Below are 23,099 nucleotides of genomic sequence, written 5' to 3' on the forward strand. Positions count from 1 at the left end.
AAAGCATATTAGTTTCCCCCTCATTAAGAAAGTTAAAACCAATGAGTTAGCCCACAGCATCTCATTCAGTATAGACTTGCCCCGAGTCCCATATTCGTTAACAGTTGTATTAACATAAAACAGTTCTGCCCTCTGGATGGTGAATTACTGCAAGGAGGAATGTGCTGTGATAGTTCTTCAAAAGTTAAGAGCATGCATGTGAATATTTGCCATATTTGTGATTAAGATGATAAAATTCAACTATAATGTCCAATGTTTCTCAACTGAAGCATTTTGCCTCCCCCAAGAGTACATTTGGCAAAATCTGGGGACATTCAAAGTTGTTCCAACTGGGAGGCATCTAGTAGGCAGAGGCTAGGAACCCTGCTAACTATCCTACAATATAAGGACAGCCCTCCAAAACAAAGAATTATCTGATCCAAAACGTCAATAATGCCAAGGTTGAAAAACTCTGCTATATATCTCTTGTTAAAAATATATTTTTTTCATTTGGATTGTAAACATCCAAGTAACAATACGTTTACTCTTCATACTTTCAATTTTTAAGTGGTATATTTTATTTTTTATTTTAAAAATGCAGATTATTAACTAGTTTGAATAAAGATGTTTCTTAAAACAACAAATATTTATTAATCCATTGAAGTTCGAAAAGTTACTTGGAAAAAAAAACAGTAGTTTAGGTAATAGAGATGAGTGTTATTTATGTTTGAAGCTTTCTTAGATGAACATCGAACATCTAGGCATAAAAGTAACTGGAGGGATATTGAAAAGATTAATTTGTTATGTTTTGTAAAGTGGTTTGAGCTTAACTCCTCTTGGGTGTATTGGGGAACCTACCCCAAATCAAGAGGAAGGAAAGTGATGATCTTAGCAGCGTTGTCAAGGCATCGCTACTCCCTAGAGGCAGAGATTCTTACTTTAGTGAAAGCATGTACTTGGCTTTCCCTTCCATCATTTCAGCCAGTAAATTAAGAATTCACTGGAAGACGCAATTTAAAGGCTTGATAAAATTGAAAAAAAAAAAAGAAAGAAAGAAAGAAAAGAGAGAGAAATAAGGAGTCACAAATATTAATTTTTAAAATAGTCTCTGTCTGGAGAGATCCCTTTCTAAGTGATGGTATTTGAGAAACCTACAGTATAGCTGTGGTTTTCTTCTGTATTCTACACTTGCTTCTCTCTCTTCTATGATTTAAATGAAGTAACTCTGAAGACAGATGAGTCTTTTGTATAAAAGACTAAAAACGGATTGGAAGAGAAATTTATAAATAATTTTCTAATTTTAAAAACAGTTACTTTTTCACAATAATGCAAAATGTCTCTTTTTGAATTCTAAACATTTTCAAGTCTGAGAAAGCCCATTTTATAATTAAAGGTGCAAAATATAGCTTTATATTTTAAATGCAATTTTAATAGAATTCATAAATCCGGCATAATTATTCCATTAACCTCTATAAACATTCTCACTTTTTCATGCAACTCAGTAGCTGAGTGAAAACAGACTCACAGGACCTCATTTACTTGTTATACCTGTCTCATTTACAAGCCAATTAATTTACATTTTTAGCATTTCAATTACATGGCTCCATTAATGCCCCAAATAATCTATAGTGAATAGCTTTCGAAGTTCAAACTATTCTGAAACTCTAAAATTGTAGGTTTTGTGTCATTTGACATAAACCAAAAAGTACGTGTTAATAAGACATATAACATAAACCCAAATACATACTATTATGTATTTTTATAATCCAAATGAAATGATTTATTATTGTCAATAATCATACAATTAATATTCTATTTATGGATCCTCAAAAAAGATAATATTTAAATGTGCCAGAGTCTAGAACAACGCCTTGCCCACAATAGCAGCTCAATATACATGTGCTATTCTGATGGGGCAGATTGCTACCTGTTCTCAAAACCATATTTCTCTTCTTCCTGGGCACATGGCTAGACAGGTGAGTGTGGCCACATAATGGAGATTTAGCTAACAGACCATGAACAAAAGAGAAATGTGTACTTCCTGACTTGGCCCATGAAAACATCCCTGGGCATGGTCCTCCCAGTTTGTTTCCCATCCGGTTGCCTGGAATGGAGATGATCCCAGGGTGATGTGGATCCTTGAATTTCTGCCTGAAGGAGAACTGGCTGCCTAAGAGCATCTGCTTTGGTCTATTACATGAGTGAGAAATGAACCTTCAGAGCGCAAGTCATGAAATGTGAGAGTTTATCTGCTTTTATCTGTAAAAGCATCCAGTGTTACATTAGCACCTTTAGAGGTAAAAACTCCAGTAAATCTTCTCTGACGTATGGAATCATGGAAAGAAGCTCTTTGGGAAATGTGTATGCGTGTGTGCAAATACACACGCAAATACACCCATATATGTGTGTATGTGTATATTTATACAGGCACAGATATATCAAAACATACATATATACATATATGTGTTGTGATAAGTTTCTTCAAAAAATATTCTTTTTATGACATATACTATTGTTCATTGTATGAAGTTTAACAAATCTAAATTCAACGAGCTAAGGACTAAAAGCCTCTTTCATCTCGTTGCTCTTCGTTCCATCATGAGTTCTCGAATACTCTTGTTCCCATAAATCTTGGACTGACATAGGAAGCAAAGCTTCCTGTTTGATCATTACACTGTTTTGTTCTCTCTACTCTGATTTTCCTTCATTCCTAATGACTCAGCTCAGCAATTCCACTTGGTTTCACTTTTTATTCCAACTTTCTCTTTTCTGCCCTTCTATTTTCTGCCGTTAGTATTCAGGTGTCATAAAACTTTTACCTTGAGAGTACTAAACATTTGACTTAGATTCTAAATATTGCATAAACCTGGATAATATTCATTTAAAATGTTTGCTTTAGCTTAGATCAATAGGCAATATTTCAGCAACTACTCACCTGATATTCACTTTTATAGAGAGCTTTTTTTTCCATTTCAAGCAGTGGAACTGAACAAAACGATTGTGTCTTTCTTTTATTGTCCTGGAACTGTTAAACCAAGTAGCGTATATAAAAATATAGGTAAGAATTTCAAAATTATATGCATCTGGTGACATTTCTCTTCATGATGTGAACATGGCCGCATGTTCTTTTCCGCTATGATAGCTTTTACAAGGTACACCACGTCCTTGGCCTTTTATTTCACTGAGAGGCCTGCCATGTTCACAAGAGGCTGACAGGTCTACTCCAACTAGTCAGATTTCAGAGGAGATGGTGACAGTGTGGCTGAGCCAGGCTTCACAATGGGTCGTCTTTGCAGTGTTAACATGAAAAGACAGACAGCGAAAGGAAGACTGAATAGACTCCCAGATAAAAAGGAAATAAAGACCTAAGGACTTGTCGTATAACACTTATCTTCCTGAATAAAAGTAACTGAGATATAATAAAGAACAATGGCTTTGAAGTCAGAAAACCTAGATTCACATATTTTAACCTCTCTCAGTTTCAGCATCTTCATCTTTAAACAAGCAAAGGTATCTACAGAATACGGTCAGTAAGAAATTTAACTGAAAAATATGTGTAAACAGTCCAACACGGCATCTGTCACTCAGAAGTACTAATATTGACTGAACACTCTTATGTGCCAAGCGTTGTTCTAGGCAAGTAGACAAAACTCCTTGCCCCATGGGGCATAGTTTCTAATGGGAGAAACTGAGAAGAAGGAAGACACATAAGTGAAATGTGTAGTACATTAGATAGTGAAAAGGTAAGAGAAAAATAATGTAGAGAAGAGGGGTAGGAAAGATTGCATTTGGAACAATAGGATGGCCTGAAGAGTCTCATGATAAGGCAACATTGCAGTCAAATTAGAGCGAGCCACGTGGATCCTTGAAGTCAAGCATTCTAAGGAAAAGAAAGAGCAAATACAAAAATACCAAGGCAAAACCATGCCTGACATGTTCCTAGAACAGCAAAGAAGACTTGACTCAATCAGAGTGAGCGAACGAAGGTGGAGGCAGTGGGAAATGAGGGTCAGAAATATCATGCGTGACCTCGTAGGTTTCTGTCAGGGCTTTGGCTTTTACTCTGATGGAGATGACATGCCTGAAGGATATTGAGCAGAAAAGTGACATGATCTGACTTACCTGTTCATAGGATCACTCTGGTTGTTGTTTTGAGAATATACAGAGGGGAGCCAAGTAGAGAAGCAGGTAGACTAGTTTAAAAGCTTTTTATTAATCCTGGTAAAAGATGAGGGTCGCTTGGCCCAGAGTGGTAGCAATATATGTGATAGTAAGTAGTTAAATTCTGTATATAATTTGAAGGCAGAATAGGCAGGACTATCTGAGGGATTGGTTATGGAGTGTAAGAGACAGAAAGGGGTCAAGGGTGACTCCAAGGTTTTTACATGAACAACTGGAAGAATGTTAGTTCTTTTCTCTTTTCCTTTTTGTCTTTGTCTTTCTCATATTCGGGGGCTTATTGGTTGACAGTAAATGATCATTTATCTTCTAAAAACCAGATCTCCCACAAGTTTATAAATGAAGAATCTGCTAATCAGTAACATAACCAGAGAACTCTATGTGGAAATTGGAAGGAAGAAGACCTCAATCAGGTTCTAAGCCCAATATTTAAGAAATATTCATAAATATGTATTTTAAGTCCGATAGATGTCAAATGATATAATGTTGATAAAAGAGACTCTTCTTTTGTCAGCTCAAAAATCCATTTTATAATATTCTGTGTATACTATTTAAGGCTCTATTTTTTGTAGATTAAACTGTTACATCATTTGTTGACATATTTGTTCTCATATTAGGTTAAAATAGGTTCCAGTAATAAGTAATAAAAGTATTTTAGGGCAACAAAGGTTTATTTCTTGTTTATTAAAAGTCTAGAGGGTCAGGCCATTCCCCTACCAGGCGTGACTCAGAGCTTTAGGTTCTAAACATCTCAAAAATAACTTCCAGGAACACGAAGGGATTGGAAGTAAGAGCTACAAGGGGAATATAGGCTTTTAAAAATTTTGGCCCCAGAAATAGTGCACTCACTTCCTTTCACATTCCTTTGGCTGCAACAACGAGGCAACCTCACTTTAAGGAGTCTAAAAAGTAAAGGGAAATATACGGAACATTTGAAAAACACCATTTTTTCTGCCCATGGTAACTAATCCAGAATTTTTATCTTCCTGCCCTCCTCCCCAAAAAATCAAAGCACTTGATCTCATAGAGTTAATATTATAACATTTAATATTGTGGCTATGTGAATTATATAAACTCTGATGGCATAAAATGGAGTCATTGAAATTTGCTAAGAGAGTAGAACTGAAATGTTACCACCAACAACAAAAAAAGGTAGATATGTGAAGTGATTGACATGTTAACTCAGTGAGAGGGAATTCTTTCACAATGTTTACACATATCAAATCATCATATTATATACTTTAAATGTCTTACAATTTTGTCAATTATCCCACAATAGAAATCAATAAACAAATGGAGTCATGAAGGGAGTCATTCAAGGGAATGGTGATGCACTAGGCAAATGGCAGTGCTGGAAGCATATTCAAGCCATGGAAATTGTATGAGACCTTGCTCCTCCAAGGGCTCACCTTCCTGTAGAAACTAGAAAGGAATTCTGGATTTCAAACTTTTGGCTTGACTGATTTTCTCCATTGTTTTTCTATTCTTCATTTCATTTATTTCCATTTTAATCTTTATTATTTCCTTCTTTACGGTTGCTTTAGGTTTAGTATGTTCTTCTTTTTCTTTTTTTCTTTTCATAAAATTGAAAGTTTCCTTATTGATTTGAGATCTTTCTTCTTTTTTTCAAAATAGGAATTTACAGCTATAAATCTCTCTCTGAGTTCTTATTGCTTCAGCTGCGCTCCATAAGTTTTGGTAAGTTTTGTTTTTGTTTTCATTTATCTCAAAGTATTTTCTATTTTCCCTCATGATTTGTGATTTTTTTTTCCTTGCCTATAGGTTATTTAGGACAGTGTTTTTGAACTGCCATGTTTAAATATTTTTTTAAGTTTCCTTATTAATTGATGTTTAATTTTATCCTATCATCGTAAGAAAAAGTACTCTGTGTAATTTTTACCATTTTTAAATTTATTGAGGCTTGTTTTATGGCCTAATTGTATAGTCAATCTTGCATAATGGTCCATGTGCCCTTGAAAAGAATGTATATTCTGCTCTTATTGGATGAAGTGTTCTATAGGTATCTATCAAGTCTATTTGGTTTATAGTGTTGTTCAAGTCCTCTATTTCCTTATTAATCTCCTGCCCAATTGCCCTACACATTCTCAAAAGTGGAGTATTGAAGTTTCCAACTATATGGTAGAATTTTATCTATTTCTCTGTTCATTTCTGTCCCTTTCTGCTTCATATATTTTAGAGTTCTTTGTTTATGTGCATATGTTTATAATTGTTATATCTTCAAGATGGGTTAATCCTTATATCTTTCTTCTTTGACTTAACGTTCTTTGACTTTAGTGACTATCTTTGTCTTAAATTCTATTTTTGTGTAATATTAGTATAGCCAACCCAGCTCTCTTTTGGGTCCTTTGTGAATGGTGTATCTTTTTTCATCCTTTTACTCTGAACCTATTTGCATCTTTGAGACTAAATTTTGTCTTATGTATACAGCCTATAGTTGGATCATATGCTTTTTATCTATTCTTCCAGTCTCTGCCTTTTGATTGGAGTGTTTAGTCCACTCACTTTAATTGTCGTTACTAACAGGGTAGTATTTATGTATGCCAAGTTGCTATTTGCTTTTTATACAATTTTGTCTTTTTTGTTTCCCTATTCGTCTATCACTTCATTCTTTAGTTTTAAACAAAAATTTTCTAGTATACCATTGTGATTCCCTTGTTTTTTTAATTTTTTGGATTATTTCTTAGTGGTTACCCTGGGAATTACATTTTGCACGCAAACTTAAAACAATCTTGTTCACACTAGAACCAACTTAATTTCAATAGTATGCAAACTTTTTTTTCTTATTAGCTCTGTAATTTTCTCTCTTCCATGTGCTATTATTACAATATAAATTGCATCTTTATACACCATAAGCCTATCCCTAAACAAAATCTAATTAAGTAGTTATTTACAGTAAAATGGATTTCAGGAAATATTTTGACATCTAAGGCCACGAAGAATGTAATGAACTCTCAGAAACTAATTTGGCCCTAGTCTAATCTGTCCCAAAGAAGACAACAGATTTTAATTTGACTTAATATACACTAAGATTCACCATTTAACCTAAAGGTGGAGTTCAGTGTCAAGCTCACGTAAGTTATCGTCAAAGGTCCAGAAAATTCCACAGGAGATTAGGGGAAAGAATTGTTAAATTAAAGCCATAAAATACAATTTCCAAACATTGACCTACTCATATAAAGGTAATAAAGCACTTTAAAGATAACCACAGATGACCAGAAGCTTCTCTATATTATTCTTAATCCTTCAGGTTATATGTTTGAGGGTCCAAAAATCTTCACTTAGTTTCAATGATTTACTAGAGAGACTCACAGAGCTCAATAAAGCTATCATACTCACAGTTACAGTTTATCACAGCAAAAGGGAAAAAGATGCATGGGGCAGGGTCCAGAGGACACCAGGTACAAGATTCAAGTTTTTCTCTCACAGTGGAGTCATGTGTATGACACTTATTTCTCTCAGCAATAATATGTGATAATATGCACAGAGCATCACCAACCAGGAAAGTTCACCTGAGCCTTGGTGTGGACCATAACATAGGCATGGCTGACCTGAGTCTCCAGCCCCTCCGGAAGTCAAGCTGATTCTGTGTGGCTCAAAGTCCCCATCATAAATCACAATGTTAGCATAGACTGGTATGACCTGTGGTGCCCACGTAAACAAAGACACTCTTATCAGAGAAGATATTCCAAGGGCTTAGAAGTTACCTACCAGGAGCAGGGCAAGGGCCAAACCTTTCTTTGGAATGTGCAGAATGTGGACAACCCAGACTTGCTGACTTAGTCCTTTACTCCATAGGATCCCAGCATGAAAAGCCATAGTCAGATCTGAGTCTCATGTAATTGACCCACATTTCTGGCAGGGCCTGAGTTCTCGTATATATGCCAGAGGAAATACTTATCATCACTCTAGGACAAAAGTGTCCCACTAGGTTTTCACAGTATAAGTATAAATAAATTAAAAATTAAGTATAAATTTCATAGTATAAGTATAAATCAAGAATAGGATTTATTTCCCTGGGAAATTGTTTCCCTGCAACTAAACAGCCTTGTGATCAACTCCAGAAGCCATCTATACAATAAATGTTTACTATGTATCCATTTAGTGAGTATCTGGAAATAAACCCAATACAGTCTCTTCCCTCAAGGAAGTCATTGTCAAGTGTAGAGAAAGACAAGAGAAAGTGTTTAAATATGGTAAAGTAGGTGCTCTGAAAAGTATAGCATCTCAAATAACAATGTACAAAGAAAGGGCCTCTAACTTGGTTAGAGCAGACAGAGATCACTGTTAATGGGAAGTGACATTGAATCTGAGTTTTAAGGATGAATAGGAGAAGGAGAGAAGCAGAAATGCACATTATTGTCAGAAATCGGCCCCTCTACATTCATGGAGTTATGAGATAAAATGGAGTGCTTGGGGTAACTTTGAGAAGGTTAGATTGGATGAGCAGAGGAGTGCTGGGCCCACACAAAGCATGATAATCATGAAGAGTCAGGTGGAAATTCAGTGTCAAGCTCACAAAAGTTATCATCAAAGTTCCAGAAAATTCCACAGGAGATTAGGGGAAAAATTGTTAAATTGATGTGTGAAAGAGTCACAACCATACAATATCCGAGGCTGATCCAGTCTCCAACATACTAAACTGTTCATCTGTTTTATTCCCTCACAAACAAAAAGTAGAAATTCAAATAAATAGCAGCAATGAAGTTTTAACTGAATAATAATTGAATATTCTAAAGTTATTTTAGCACAGTTTTTTACCTTGTTTCTTAATATAATCCACGAATTTATTCTAGAGTATTCCATTTTCTGTTTGTATACATATAAGCAAACAAATATAAGAAAGGCCTAGTAAGCATTAGTTGAGTTTATGCAAACTAGTGATAAAATCTCAGTGAAATACAAAAGGCTAATGATCAGCGGAGTAAAATAATATTTAATAAAGCCATACCAAGCTATTAGATGTGACTTTGTAAAAAACAACATCAGATGGAGAATCTCATTTCATAGCCCTTTCTGCTGTTATTACACCTCTTATTATGAACTAGATAATTCTTTTTGTAGCACTTTGCGGTCCCTGCATCCAATAGGAGCACAGAAATGCAGAAATAATTGAACTTCACTCAGATCTTACCACTTGTGAATGCATTTTTAGCTGTTTGCATCTTACAAATGGCCAAATATATGCCTCCTGGTGGCAAACTGCAGGCGCACTTCAATTGTACCTTCTACTTCCTACACATCATAAGGGTGAAGCCAATTTCAAAACTGCCCCTCAAGCATCAGCTCTTCAATGACTTTCCCGTAATACTGTGAAAGGAAGGTTAGAACTCAGGGAAGATGCTAGGCTAGGCATAAGGTAAATCAGATGCCACAACCAAGAAGCAATGGTCATTTTTGCAAATCAACCATAAAAACATTATAAAGCATCTGTCAATAAAAACTGTGAAAAAATGATGTGATTCCTAATAGGGCTGTGCAGGTATTCAGTAGTTACTCATGATAGTTGAGATAGTGCGTCTTTGGTTTAATGTACAGTTTCTCTCTTAACAGACTCAAAATTACACTATAAGATGGATTCTTCTAAATATGCATAATAATTTGAGAGATACTGACGCTACTCTTAGTATGGTTAAAAAGGGACAGAGCAAGGGAAGCATTCTCCCTGGGTGATGAAACTGGAGTGCAGAGGGCAAACCCCTAGTGTTACTCCTCCATCACATGTTCTCAAGTTATGCGTTATGAACTTGCTTCCTATTTCTGTCCTTACTTCATGTATTTGAACCCATTACAGTCAAAATCCTAATATAAACACAAAGTAAAGAAAGGACATCTCTGACTCTGGTCACACAAAAGATCAAAGAGTTTTGAAATTTATTTCCTTGGCAAAAAGCTAAATAATGTCTATTACAAGAGTATTTTCTTCCCAAAATGAAGCTGAAACGATTCCCTGAATGTATTTTGGAAATTTTCTCAATGCCTCAACTTTAGATAAGAATTAGAACAAGTTAATTGATTCTGCACACTCCAACCCAACTCCTGCAACAGCTCTGGAAAGATTTAAACATGAAAAATACATTTGAACTAACATGGGTAATTCTCCTTATTAGTCTTTAAATGAATATGTGCTGTCAGCTGGATTCAGTGGCTGTTTGCCATTTGTGAAAGCCAGAGATTAATAATAGCCTGCTTGAAAGAATGGATTTATTCTCTGGCCTCATTGGCAGAATAAAAATGTTAAAGGCTGAATGTTGAATTCATTGCTAACAATTAATTCCCCTGGAAAACACATGTGTTGTGGGCATGTTGTGAGTGCAAACGGTCAATGTTCATATTAGTCTGAAATATCAGCCCCGTAAGTGATGATAGAGGTTGGCTCCAAACATTGACAATGTACACAGCTGACTGAGTAGGAGATGGCGGTGGTCAACGGAGATGGAGCAATTCTTGAACAGTAACCACCCAGCTGTAATTTGTAGGGAAAGTAAATGGTTTTGAATGACTCTGTTTGATCCCTTACCTGTCAAAAATTATTTCCTATCGGTCCTATAAATTCTACCTAACACTTAGAATAAGCAACAACAGATGATCTTTATAGCAAAGCAATGAATAGCAGAGGAAAACAAACAGTTAAGTTATGATGAATAAAGTTGATAGAAGAGTCATCACTGTACTCTCCCACACAAACAAATGTCTGTGTTGTCAATAATATAGCTGTGAGATGCTGCTATACTAGAGAACAGGAACAGACTGGAACAGGTACAGCGATCTGTAGTCTTTGTTAGGGTCTAAATCTTTAGTGAAGAAATAACTGTCTAGGACAGGGTTTGGCAAACTGGCTCACAGATGAGATCTGTCCCACCACCCGTTTTGTAAATAGCTTCATTAGAATACAGCCACCCTTGTTCATTTTATGTTTTATCTATGGCTGCTTTCATAATACAAAGGCAGAGTTGAGTAGCTGCAACAGAGACTGAAAAGCCCCCAAAGCCTAAAATATTAGCTATCTGGCCGTTTTCAGAAGTTTGTTTGCCCTAGATAGCATTGCAACGCACCCATGTATCATACCATCACCATTGATAGTAAAGGCCTAATGAAGTTGACTTGTCACTTGGTCTTGGAAAAAGACACTGTTTTTTAGCATAGAAATATGTCAATTTTTTTATAACCTCAGTTTTGAGAGTGTATCTAGATCACAGGTGTACCTAAATTTTCTGAATACTATCTATATGTGTTAGTTTCCTAGGGCTGCTGTAAGGAATTACCACAAACTGAATGACTTAAAATAACAGAAATGTATTCTTCAACAGAATTCCAGAGGTTAGAAGTCCAAAGTCAAGGTGCTGGCACTGTCAATGTTTTCTCTGAAGGCTCTAGAGGAAGATTCTTCCTTGCCTCTTCCGAGCTTTTCATGGTTGCTGGCACTCCTTAGCATTCCTTGGTTAGTAGATGCATCACTCCAATCTCTACCTTCATTATCACATGGCCTCCTCCTTGTGTGTCTTTGTATCATCTTTCCTCTGTGAATTTGTGTCTCTGTTTCTTCATATGACATTTCCTCTCTATGTATGTGTGTTCAAATTTCCTCTTCTTATAAGGACACCAGTCATTGGATTAGGGCCCACTCTAATTATTATGACCTCATTTTAACCCAATGACATCTGCAAAGACCCAGTTCCCAAATACGGTCACATTCATAGATGCCAGGGGTTAGGTCTACAACATATCTTTTTGGGAGACATAATCCAAACCATAACATTATAAATGGTTACATTTTTCTAAACAAATCCAATGTCTATTCAGGTTTATTTTAGTTTTTAATCATTCAATGTATTTATTAAATACCAGTAGATCAGTTTTGAGTATCCTTTTATCTTCCCCAAATACTCTTCTAGGAAACTTCAAGACTTAATCCCTACTTCTAGTATCTTGGAATGTAATGATTAAGTCAGTCTGTGTCCTCATTGTAACTTCCATTAATGTATATTTTGATTATATCCTCTCTTCACATTTATTTGAAACATAGAAATATTCTAAATCAAATCAATTTTATCCTCACACTGGATTCTCAAAATTTTGGACTCTTATTGGGCCTACATCCAATGTGATGTTATTCCACTATCCACCATGATTCCTCTCACTTTTCACTTCCTTTGTTCTCCTTTCCCTAGCCTTGTGTTTTGTCCCCATTCTCCCAAGTAACACTGTAATTCAGAAGTGAGCATGGCAATAGGAGAAAAATTACGTATCTATTTTTTTTGCTTGCTCTCTCTGTTAAAGCGGTTCAGAAAGAACAGCTGAATTCTGTTAGGTATTTTTTGTTTATAAGTTGTAAGAGAAAGTGGTCAGCAAGAGACTAGTTCTTGGAATGCTGTTCTAGAGGCATGATACGTAGTGCTAGGAAGTTTCAGATTTGTGCATTCCGGGAGCTCCTGAGACCCACCAGCAGCAGTATGGAAAAAGGATATTCTATGGTAGTTTCCACGAAATGTTTTCTAAGGTGTGAAGGAGTCAAGAATTGTAAATAGGGAGGGATCTGAAGAGCATGTTTTTTGTCTGTGCTCCTGTCTGAAGTGATAACCATTCATAGCTTCTGAAACTTGTTTCCCTGCTTGAGCAAAAGGAGAAGGGTAATATAGTAGTCAGCAAGGTCTGCTTCAGACGCGCAGCACATGTAAGTACACACATGCTCACACGTCGAGACCCACACATATACACACATACACATACCATTTAATATCTGCTATCATGAACCTAGGAAGCAGCATATAAAAAGGGACCCAGGTCTGGGTATCAGTCTAAATATAAACTGACGAGATAACAAAATAAAAATATATAAAAGCAAACATTTTCAGTCTCTATCCGTAGGTGGTGCATATTTTCAGTTATTCTTAATCTTCTGCTCTCTAGGCCAACTTGAGAAGGCAACCAATTTTACAAGCAGTAGCTGCAAATCTCATACTTGCTTTATTTAGCATTCGGGCGATAGCTTGCTTCACTTTTTCTTTATTAGTTGTTAGAATTTGGACCAATGAGTAATTGACTCAGAGGAACATCTTGAGTATCAGCCTCTAAAGCCTGTACAACTGCCCCACACAAACACTGTGGAGTCGTGGGGCAGAGATGGCAAATTGTATACCACCACATCACAGAACTCCAGCAACCTCTCTGATCCGCTTCTTGGACTCAGTCTGGAGATCAAGGTCCGTTTGGCAATTTGGCAACAAAAGTAGCAAGAGGAAGATGGTTTGGAAATCTACTGAGACCACCACAGGATGCAATCATTTTATTTTCTTTTTTCAGAGTCGTATAATATATTCTTGTTGAAATAAGTGAATTTAATTAAACATTTTAAATATCTGCTTATTAAGGTAACTGAAATTAGTCATGTTACTTTAATTTCTGACAAGCCCATAGGGAGAATTTGCAAATTCCCATAGTTGCAGCAAATGCCTAAAAGACAAGACTTTTCCAATTGTACATCTTTTGTTAGCTAAATCAAAATTCATCAGGAGAAAAAAAAAAGCACTAATATGGTTGAAATAAATCAAAGTTATAAAAATTGTATAAGCGGAGAACATGACAATGGGAGACAATGAATAAGACACTTTAATTTGGTGGTTTCGAAAAGGCATAAGCCTCTTCTCAGAGATGACGAGCCTAAGCAATAAACAATGAGCTCTATTTCATGCTTCAGAGAATATAGTATGATCTGTGTGTTCACAGGTAAAAGCAGGAATGCTGTCACCTCCATAGAAGAAAATTTATAATAATATTTGAGAAATCTACTCTAAAGACTGTCTAAATAGCATATGCAGGTGTGATATAGCTGCTGATATAGCTGAAATTCTTCCTAGAAAAAGATAAATTATAAATCAATAAATAGACCTGACATATCAAATTGGTAAGTGTGTTATCTTTTTAGCAGAATGAGTCAACACATTTCAACCTGTCAAAATATATCCAAACTACTAATTTTTCTTATGCTTATTGTGAGAAAAATTAACAGGAGTAGTGTTAAAAATTCAAGCTAATTTACTGAGTGCCTACTCTATACTAAAAACATTGAGGAAATTTGAAGGCCACAAACAAAAGTCACTGCATTTGCTCCCAAGAACATTACAATATACTAAGGAGACTGCATTCAGATAGAGCAAGATAGTTAAGCACATTACCTGTTGGAATAAAGTCAAGGACAGGAGGTACTGAGAGGATAGTGGAGGCAAGTCCTAGATCTGAGAACTCAAGGTCAAAAGAGAGATGGGGAGGGCTTCCCAAAGGAGTGGAGTAGAAGCACAGTCGGGGGGGTTTGAGAACAAATGAATAGAAATTCACAAGTGTTATTATCATGCAAGTACATTTCAAGATACATGGGCAGATGAAGGACATGGATGATAATTTTCCAGAAAAAGTTGAAAATTGAATTGGAAGCCGGACGTCAAATTTTGTTAAAAAGTGAAATACTTGCTATATTCCAAAGATGAATGAAATAGACAAAATTCAAACAAAACTGCTGAAAGACAGAAATATATCTCCCCTCACATATACACACATATACATTATATACATACTATACCTATACACACATATATGTTCTATAGTGTATGTATATATGTGTGTGTGCATATGTGTGTGTATATATAATATATAATATATATACTATAATAGAGTAGTAATTAGTTTTGAAATCATAAACAAACACAAGAAATGCCAATAAAAAAATGTATATCATAGAAATTTTCCAAAAATAAATAAAAAACAAATGACCAAATTATCTCAGGAAGAAATTGGGGCTCTGAATGGATCAACAGGAATTAAATAAATGGACTAGATAGTCAAAATCTCCCCCTTTCCCCACTCTCCAATGACACCAAGTCTAGATGCTATTACAGGCAAGTTTTAGCAAACCTTCCCAAATGGTTTATCTCTGACCTTCACAAACTTTTCCAGAGACAATAATAGAGGAAAAGTTTCCCAATTCATTTTATGAGATTCATGTAACTAAAATGCCAAAACTAGATAAAGATAGTACAAAAAAAATTATAGGTCTATCTCACTCATAGAGTCAAACCTTAGATACACTAAATTGTATAAATAAATTGATTCCAACAACGCATAAAAATTTATATATCAGGTATGCAAAATAGTCTATCACACAGTTCATTAAGAGACTAAAGAATGCATATGACCATCTCAAAAGAGATAGAAAAATCTTCAAATAAATTTTGTATGCAGTCATCACTAAAATAAAACAGGCACTTTGGAAATTAGTAATAAGAAGGAAAGTTTTTAACATTATTTATCAAAACCCTGCAGCAGACAACATACTTACCGGTGAATATTTAGAAGATTTCCCATCCACATCAGGAATAAAGCAAGTACATCTGCTGTTATTGCTGTCATTGTGCCTTTAAATGTTGCTTCTCTAACATTTCCTCCTTTCTCCTAAAGCTCCTAATAGACAGGCTGAAACTTTATATTATATGCCCATATTTTTTACCCTCTTTTTCCATGTTTTCCCTCTCTCTAATTTTTTGTTTGTACTACAGAAGTATTCAGATCTATCTTCAGACACAATTATTTTTCCTATGGTTTATTAGTCTATTGTTCAACCTATCTATTAAGATGTTTTTCTCTATAACTATATTACTCGTTTTATTATATGTGGAATATATATTTGGTCCATTTTACAATTATTCCTATTTTTTATTCATACTATACTGTACATGTGCTTTGATCTCTATTAATCTTTCTAATCATTTGGACATTTTACTTTTTATTCAGATTATTCTAGTGTCTCAAGGTCATGGGCTTTGAATTTTCTCAGGGTTTTCATGTACTGATTTCCCGTTGTGGTGGTTTCTTTCCTTGGTTGGTTTGTAAGTTTGACTCTGTCTCATGGCAGTGATAGTTTTTCCAGGGACTTCATATGTTCCAGCTTGTGGGAGCATCCCAGCAGCACCAACTCATGATGCTTTTGCCTGAAATCACAGATCACTGGTACAGGACAGTTTTCTTTAATTTTTTTTGTCTTAAATTGCCTGAAACACACAGCTGTTATGAATTCGGATTCCATTCCCAAGGTTGGTATGAACCAGAGGAGTAATTTCCTTTGGGTGTTTCTTGCACCCTGAGCCCTGAGTAGGGGGCAATCTTCCATGCTGCTTCCCAGGACTCTTAAGTGTTGTTTTTTAGCATCCCTTTCTTACAAGTGGCAGCCTCTGTGGCTCTTGATACATGCTCTTGACTTGATTTCCCTCTTCATCTCAGCCATAAGAAAATTTTCTTTTGTCAGTTGCAAGATGACTGATGTATGATAAACTGAATAAAACAAAACCTTTTTCTATCATGTTCATGGGTTGTGAGTAGCTTTTGAATAAGCTCAGACTGGCATATTAATTGATAATATGTGTTATATATCTGAAGTCACTTTCAAAACGGTCAGCTAAAATTCAGCTATGGTTCTTTGGCTAGAGACTCCAAAAGGAGTGTAATCTGAAGTAAGCGTAGTCACCATGAACCTAATAAATCTCAAGCTTTAGAGGTCCCTGCATGCACTACTTTCACAGTCCTATAGAATTTTAAAAGTAAGGTGTTTTATGTTACTTTTCTTAAAGAAGACTTCCCTCCCCAATTGTATAAGCTTCAGGCCCAGTAAAACCTGGAACTTCCCCTGGGTATGCTTTTGAGAGATTGAAGTTTCAAAAAAGAAAATTCTAAATATACAATCAATGCTAGCAATTATAGAACTATAGAAAGTGCCCACTACAGTGGACAGATTTTCAGATTTTCAAAATCTTTGTAAGATGAAAAGAGAAACACATAATCAAAAATGAGTACATAAGGTGTCATGATTCAGAGGTAATTTGTTCACGAAAAGGATGCCAGAGTGAGCTGAAGTCTCAAGAAAAGTACCAACAAAGAGAATATATGTATATTCTATAATATGAAAGAGAAATAGAAAGTCATAATCCCAGTGCTTAAGGAAAATGATAAAATGCTAGCAGCTGAAGAGAGAAGGCACTCCTACTCAAATCCAATTTTAGTTCTGTCTTCTAGAATCAGGAAAATAATCTTTATAATGGAAATGTACTGCAGGCCCCAAACAAGCGATAAAATAATCTTAAGATTTCCGGTTAGCAAGATAAGAAGCACATAAGAAGACACTAAAGAGACTGCAAATGCGGTGTCATAGTTGGAACAATTACAAAAATGAGGGAGAGAGGGTACATTCAGAAAATGGGAGATTAAGCAAACGTTCTGAGCTTTCGAAGTGAGGAGAGAAAAGGTAAGTTATTTGAGAAAATTATAATCTGAGGGGTAAAAAAACCCTCAGAAAATTTTCTAGCAAAAATTTAAATAATCAAAGAGTCTGAATAGATTTTTTAAAAGTATATGATAATCCCTGTGATCTAGCTGGGCACAATAGCAGTACATAATGACAAGCCTACCTTGTTCACATTTTAGACGAAATTGCTTGGAGGCTCTGAGGTAGTAGTAGACCCACTGTATTAACACCAAGACACAGAAATAATTGGAAATTCTTTTGTAAGAAACAAAATGCAGTGATTTTTTTTTTTTTTTGCTGATGAAGATTTACCCTGAGCTAACATCTGTTGCCAATCTTCCATTTTTTTTTTAATTGAGGAAGATTCACCCTGAGCTGACATCTGTGCCAATCTTCTTCCATTTTCTATGTGGGATGCCACCACAGCATGGCTGACAAGTGGTTTAGGCCAGCGCCGTGATCTGGGCCAGTGAACCCAGGCCATGGGCCACCGAAGCAGAGTGCACGAACTTACCCACTACACCACAGGGCAGGCCCCTAAAATGGAGTGATTTTAAGAAGCCTATTTATTGTTAGTTAAGTTTCACTGAAACCTGGGGGAAGCTGCTGGTCGAACGCCATGTGGCTCTGTTTTAGGCTTTGTCATGGTGCTTTGGGCTTTTGTTTGTTTTGGTTTGGTTTTTTCCATTTTGAATTTTTTCCAATTTAAAAACATTGAAGGCAGAGTCATCAAATTTTTAAGGGCAACAAGATGGGATAAAAACTAATTTAGTAGCAACAAGATCAACATTCTTTTATTTAGGTCAAAACTAAAGAGGCAATTAGGAAAGATTGTGCAAGTCCTCTCTTAAATCTCCAAGCATATGGTAGGGTGGGACACCAGCCCTATGCTTCATTGATCACAATACAGGTTCGGCGTAAGCCAGCACAATAATGATGGTTCTGGCACAAACTCTAATGCAACCTTAATATGTGAGAAAATGCTCCAGCCACATTGAATGAAGTCTTGTTGATGCAATGAGCAGAATATATCCAATAAAGTGGGTTTAAATCATGGGTTCACATAAATAGTGATACTAAAGAACTAGAGAATAATTATAGGATAAGTTAAAGGATAGATATTCATATTTTTTTGGTTAGATGTGGATGCCATACAGAACATTTAAGGAATTATTTGAGTTGGTTATTTAGTCTAAAAAGGAGAAGACCAAGAAGAGACATGGTAGAGTTTTTAAGCAAACAAACAAAAAAAAGTCATGTGGCTTAGGGGAAAAAGGTCATTAGGATTAGCAGAAATTTCTGTGCTCTACCTTTTCATAATTTGCTGTTATTCACAGTCCAAGCCGAAGAACAAATCCTCTGTGAAACTCTGTCCAGTAATTCCAGCAATATGCTTTTCTGAACAGTTTTTGTGGAATGTGTATTGGAATTATGTTTTTATGGCTTTATTCCACTGCAGAGTTGAGAACAGAGACCACATTTTATTCAAATTTACAGCAAATCAAAATTCAATTTAACTTAAGCCAGAACTTTTAAGCAATTAAGCTCTTCAATAATGAAATGGAATGTGGTATTTTGAGATAAAGGGCTCATCTGTAAATGTTTCTAAAGTGAAAATTCATCTTTCCAGCTGCTGTTGAGAGGGCTTTTTCATCAGGCTGCATTGGGAGAGAAGTAGAGATTGACAAGATGACCATAAGTTTTCTTTCAACTCTGATATTCAGTGGTTTCCTTTCCATGTCCTTCCCTTCTACCCTTCTTTTCCTGCAGCATTTTTGGTGCCCTGTTCCTTTCCCACCACCTACAGGACTGTCCTGGCCTGGGATTCTTTAGAGATAAGGCCCTCACTGGTAGCCAAAAGATTACTTCAATAAAACCCCCATTATGTGGGCAGCCCTTCTAATTAAAGACTCAAAGATTTATTGCAAGTGGATCAGACAGGTGAAAATGGCCCTGGGCATGGATTTAGAATACAAGTGTTGAGGGCCTGCCCCGTGACTTAGCGGTTAAGTGCGCGTGCTCCGCTACTGGTGGCCCGGGTTCAGATCCCGGGCGCGCACCAACGCACGGCTTCTCTGGCCATGCTGAGGCCGCGTCCCACATACAGCAACTAGAAGGATGTGCAGCTATGACATACAACTATCTACTGGGGCTTTGGGGGGAAAAAAAAAAAGGAGGAGGATTGGCAATAGATGTTAGCTCAGAGACGGTCTTCCTAAGCAAAAAAGGGAGGATTAGCATGGATGTTAGCTCAGGGCTGATCTTCCTCACAAAAAAAAAAAAAAAAAAAAAGACATGTTGGTCTGGAGAAAAAAAAAAAAAAAGAATACCAGTGTTGAAAGTTTGCCTCAACTTACTATATGACCTTGGGTAACTCACTTGGCTTCTATGACACTAACATTGTATTACAGGAAATCTCAATTAGGATCACTATTGTGAGAGAATCTATAGGTGTCACACAAATATTAAGCCGTAGTATTAGTATTATTTTCAGGGCTATTCTACCACCATTGCCCTCGTGTATGTGGACATGCAGTCTCTCTGTGGGGACGGGAGTGTGTTTAGGATACAGTGGCTACATCTAATATGCAGCTTCCCTTCCACAAGTCATTTCCCTCTCCCAACAGAACATAAGACAAAAGTTTAGTATCATTTAATGCACAGACTCTAAAGATCCCTACTTTTGGTATCACAGAAAATTGCACATTTCTATTACAGATCACTCTAACCACTCTACTTTGCATTTGGTGAGGAGAATAGGTGGTACATCACTCTGAAGAAGCCTGGTTCTATATATCATCCCTAATTGCCTTGTCAAAATAGGTCCGTATACTCGAGTGCTAGAGTCTTTGCTCTGGTGTCTTTGGAGATCCTACAGACCCTTGACGACTTACTGTACTTCTTATCAAGTGCCAGGACTGGCCACGTCATTCTCGGGGCCCAGAGCAAAATGAAAACACAGAGTCCCTTGTCCAATGATTATTAAGAATTTCAAAATGGTGACAATGAAGCATTAAACCAAACTCAGAGCCCTTCTGAACACTGGGCCCTGTGCAACTGCACATCTGTGGAGCCAGCCCTGCCACATGTCAACGCAATAATGAAGGTGACATAGCTGTAAACCACCATAAAAGGTAAGTGAGCATTATCACCAACTATGTAAACATTTGAATTAATGCAAAGAGAAATTTCTGAATAGACACAGTCTTTAAAGAACCTCAGACACAATTCAAAATACAGTTATAGCTAAGAGAAATTCTGCTTTAACTCTGTTTGAAGGTAAAGGTGAATATCTGCATTCTCCCTTTTGGTTGTAGACCTGAACACCAGAAAGAACTGAGTAGCTATTAAACAGCTCTGGTGTTTCACCAGAGTTGGTTCCACCTCAGTAGACATGGTTATCTTGCAGCAGGATATCTGTAAATATTTGTAAACGATTTTGAGGCAAAATATCCCTCTGTTAATACAAGTTATTATTTTTTATAATAGACTCTGCTAGAGACTCTGTTAGTCATTTCTTATTAATGGCAAAAAAGAAAAAAGAAAGTAAAGCAGAAGAAGAAAAAAATCTGTTGGGGAGACGTCCGTCCTTGAGCAACATGCCTCACTTTTTATCAGATGCTAACAGCTAGGATCTGTGAAACAGACTTTTGACTGTGTCATGGCTGACTCCATCTCAACTACAAACTGGGAATTTTCAAGAAGATTTTTACATCACAGCAATTTCATTTGGATTAACAGAACCAACTTCGGTATTTTATAAACCTCTCAAGGGGCAGGGATTTTCAAAGAAGGACTTGATTTTCTCGTATTTTATGATAACAATATTCACTGACCTAATCATTCCTTTCCTTTCTTCTTCAATAATAATAAAGATCCGTGGCTTAATTCAAATACAAACTTAGGGAAGACAAGAAAAATGCCTTCCCGCTGAATTGCAGGTTTTTAGATCATCTTCAAAACATTTTCTTGAATAAGCATTCAGATTTTAATTTAGTAGTAAGGGAAATTGTTTTAAGTTTTTTTCTCAAATGTTTTCTACATTACAATTATTATTCCATATTATATATTAGAAATTAGAATTGATATCATATGTTAGATATTAATCCCTTCCAATGCTAGCCTTAGCCACAACTCATTGCTAATTTGACAGACATTGTAGTGTTTAGTCACCCCTCAGTGTCATAGCGGGTGTTTCCAGGACCCCCAGACGGATACTAAGATCTGGGGATGATCAAATCTCTTATATAAAATGGCATAGTATTGGAGCTGGCTCAGTGGCGCAGCGGTTAAGTGCGCATACTCCACTGCGGTGGCCCGGGGTTCACAGGTTTGGATCCCAGCGCACACCGACGCACCGCTTGTCAAGCCATGCTGTGGCGGCGTCCCATATAAAGTAGAGGAAGATGGGCACGGATGTTAGCCCAGGGCCAGTCTTCCTCAGCAAAAAGAGAAGGATTGGCATTGGATGTTAGCTCAGGGCTAGTCTTCCTCACTAAAATAAAATAAAATAAAATAAAATAAAATGGCATAGTATTGGCATATAACCTACGCACATCATCACATATACTTTAAATCATCTCTGAATGATACCTAATAATATCTAATACAATGTAAATGCTATGTAAATAGTTGCTATAATGTATTGTTTAGGGAATAATGACAAGACAAAAGGTCTGTACACGGTCAACCACTGTAGGCCTTTTGTCTTCAGTTGGTTGAATCCTCAGATGTGGAACCTGCAGACATACAGGGCTGACTGTACTCACACACAAACACACATCTCACTTGAAAAGGAGATTCCTTGAGCATAGACTGAAGTATTACTCTTTTATGAAAGAGATACATCTTGGTGGCATTGACTCTGTCATTACTTTATTTGGAAAACAATTTCCAATAACTTTTATAAGTTTCAAAATGACACAATTTTTGAAACAAATGCCTGTGGAAGCTCCACATCTTATTTAAAAGCCAGAAAAACTGTGTCTTTAATCCATGGTGGTGCTATCCTCTGAAAATAATATTTTATGTGACATGTGACCTAACTTCATTCATTCAACATTTATTGAGAAAATGCGATGTGTTCGATACTGTGGTAAGAAGTTTTGATATTAATATAAATATTAAATGGGAGCTTTTAGGTAAAAAATAAGCCTTTTTCCCTTCCTTTAAAGCCAACAAAATTTGCTGTATCCTAATCTCATAATTTCTAGGATATTCAAATGGGCTGAAAGTCTAACAGAAATATTTTGAAACATGTCAAAATTCTGTGATGCCTATCAAAATATCAAAACCTGCATGAGAAATATATTAGATAAATTTTAACAAAGTAAACAGAGCTTTGTGGTAATAATTTAGGAAATATGATTATTGTCTTCAAGTTGCAATGCAAATTTATTTGTTTGTTTCTTTACGGGTCAGTTTTTCCCCCTAAAATTCAGCCAAATAGTGGATGAATCACATCTACTCAAACACTAGGAAATGATTAGTGACATCTATGTCGATGACTGGAGACATCTGCGAACTTTAGACAAATTTCTACTTCTCTTCTAACACTTTATGTTCAAAAGTGACAGCTGTTGTCTCTAAAGTTTCTCACTTTCATTTCTGAAATAAAACATAAAACTTTTAAGCT

The sequence above is a fragment of the Diceros bicornis genome, chromosome 12 (assembly GCF_020826845.1).
Source record: "Diceros bicornis minor isolate mBicDic1 chromosome 12, mDicBic1.mat.cur, whole genome shotgun sequence".
In the NCBI taxonomy this organism is placed as follows: domain Eukaryota; kingdom Metazoa; phylum Chordata; class Mammalia; order Perissodactyla; family Rhinocerotidae; genus Diceros; species Diceros bicornis.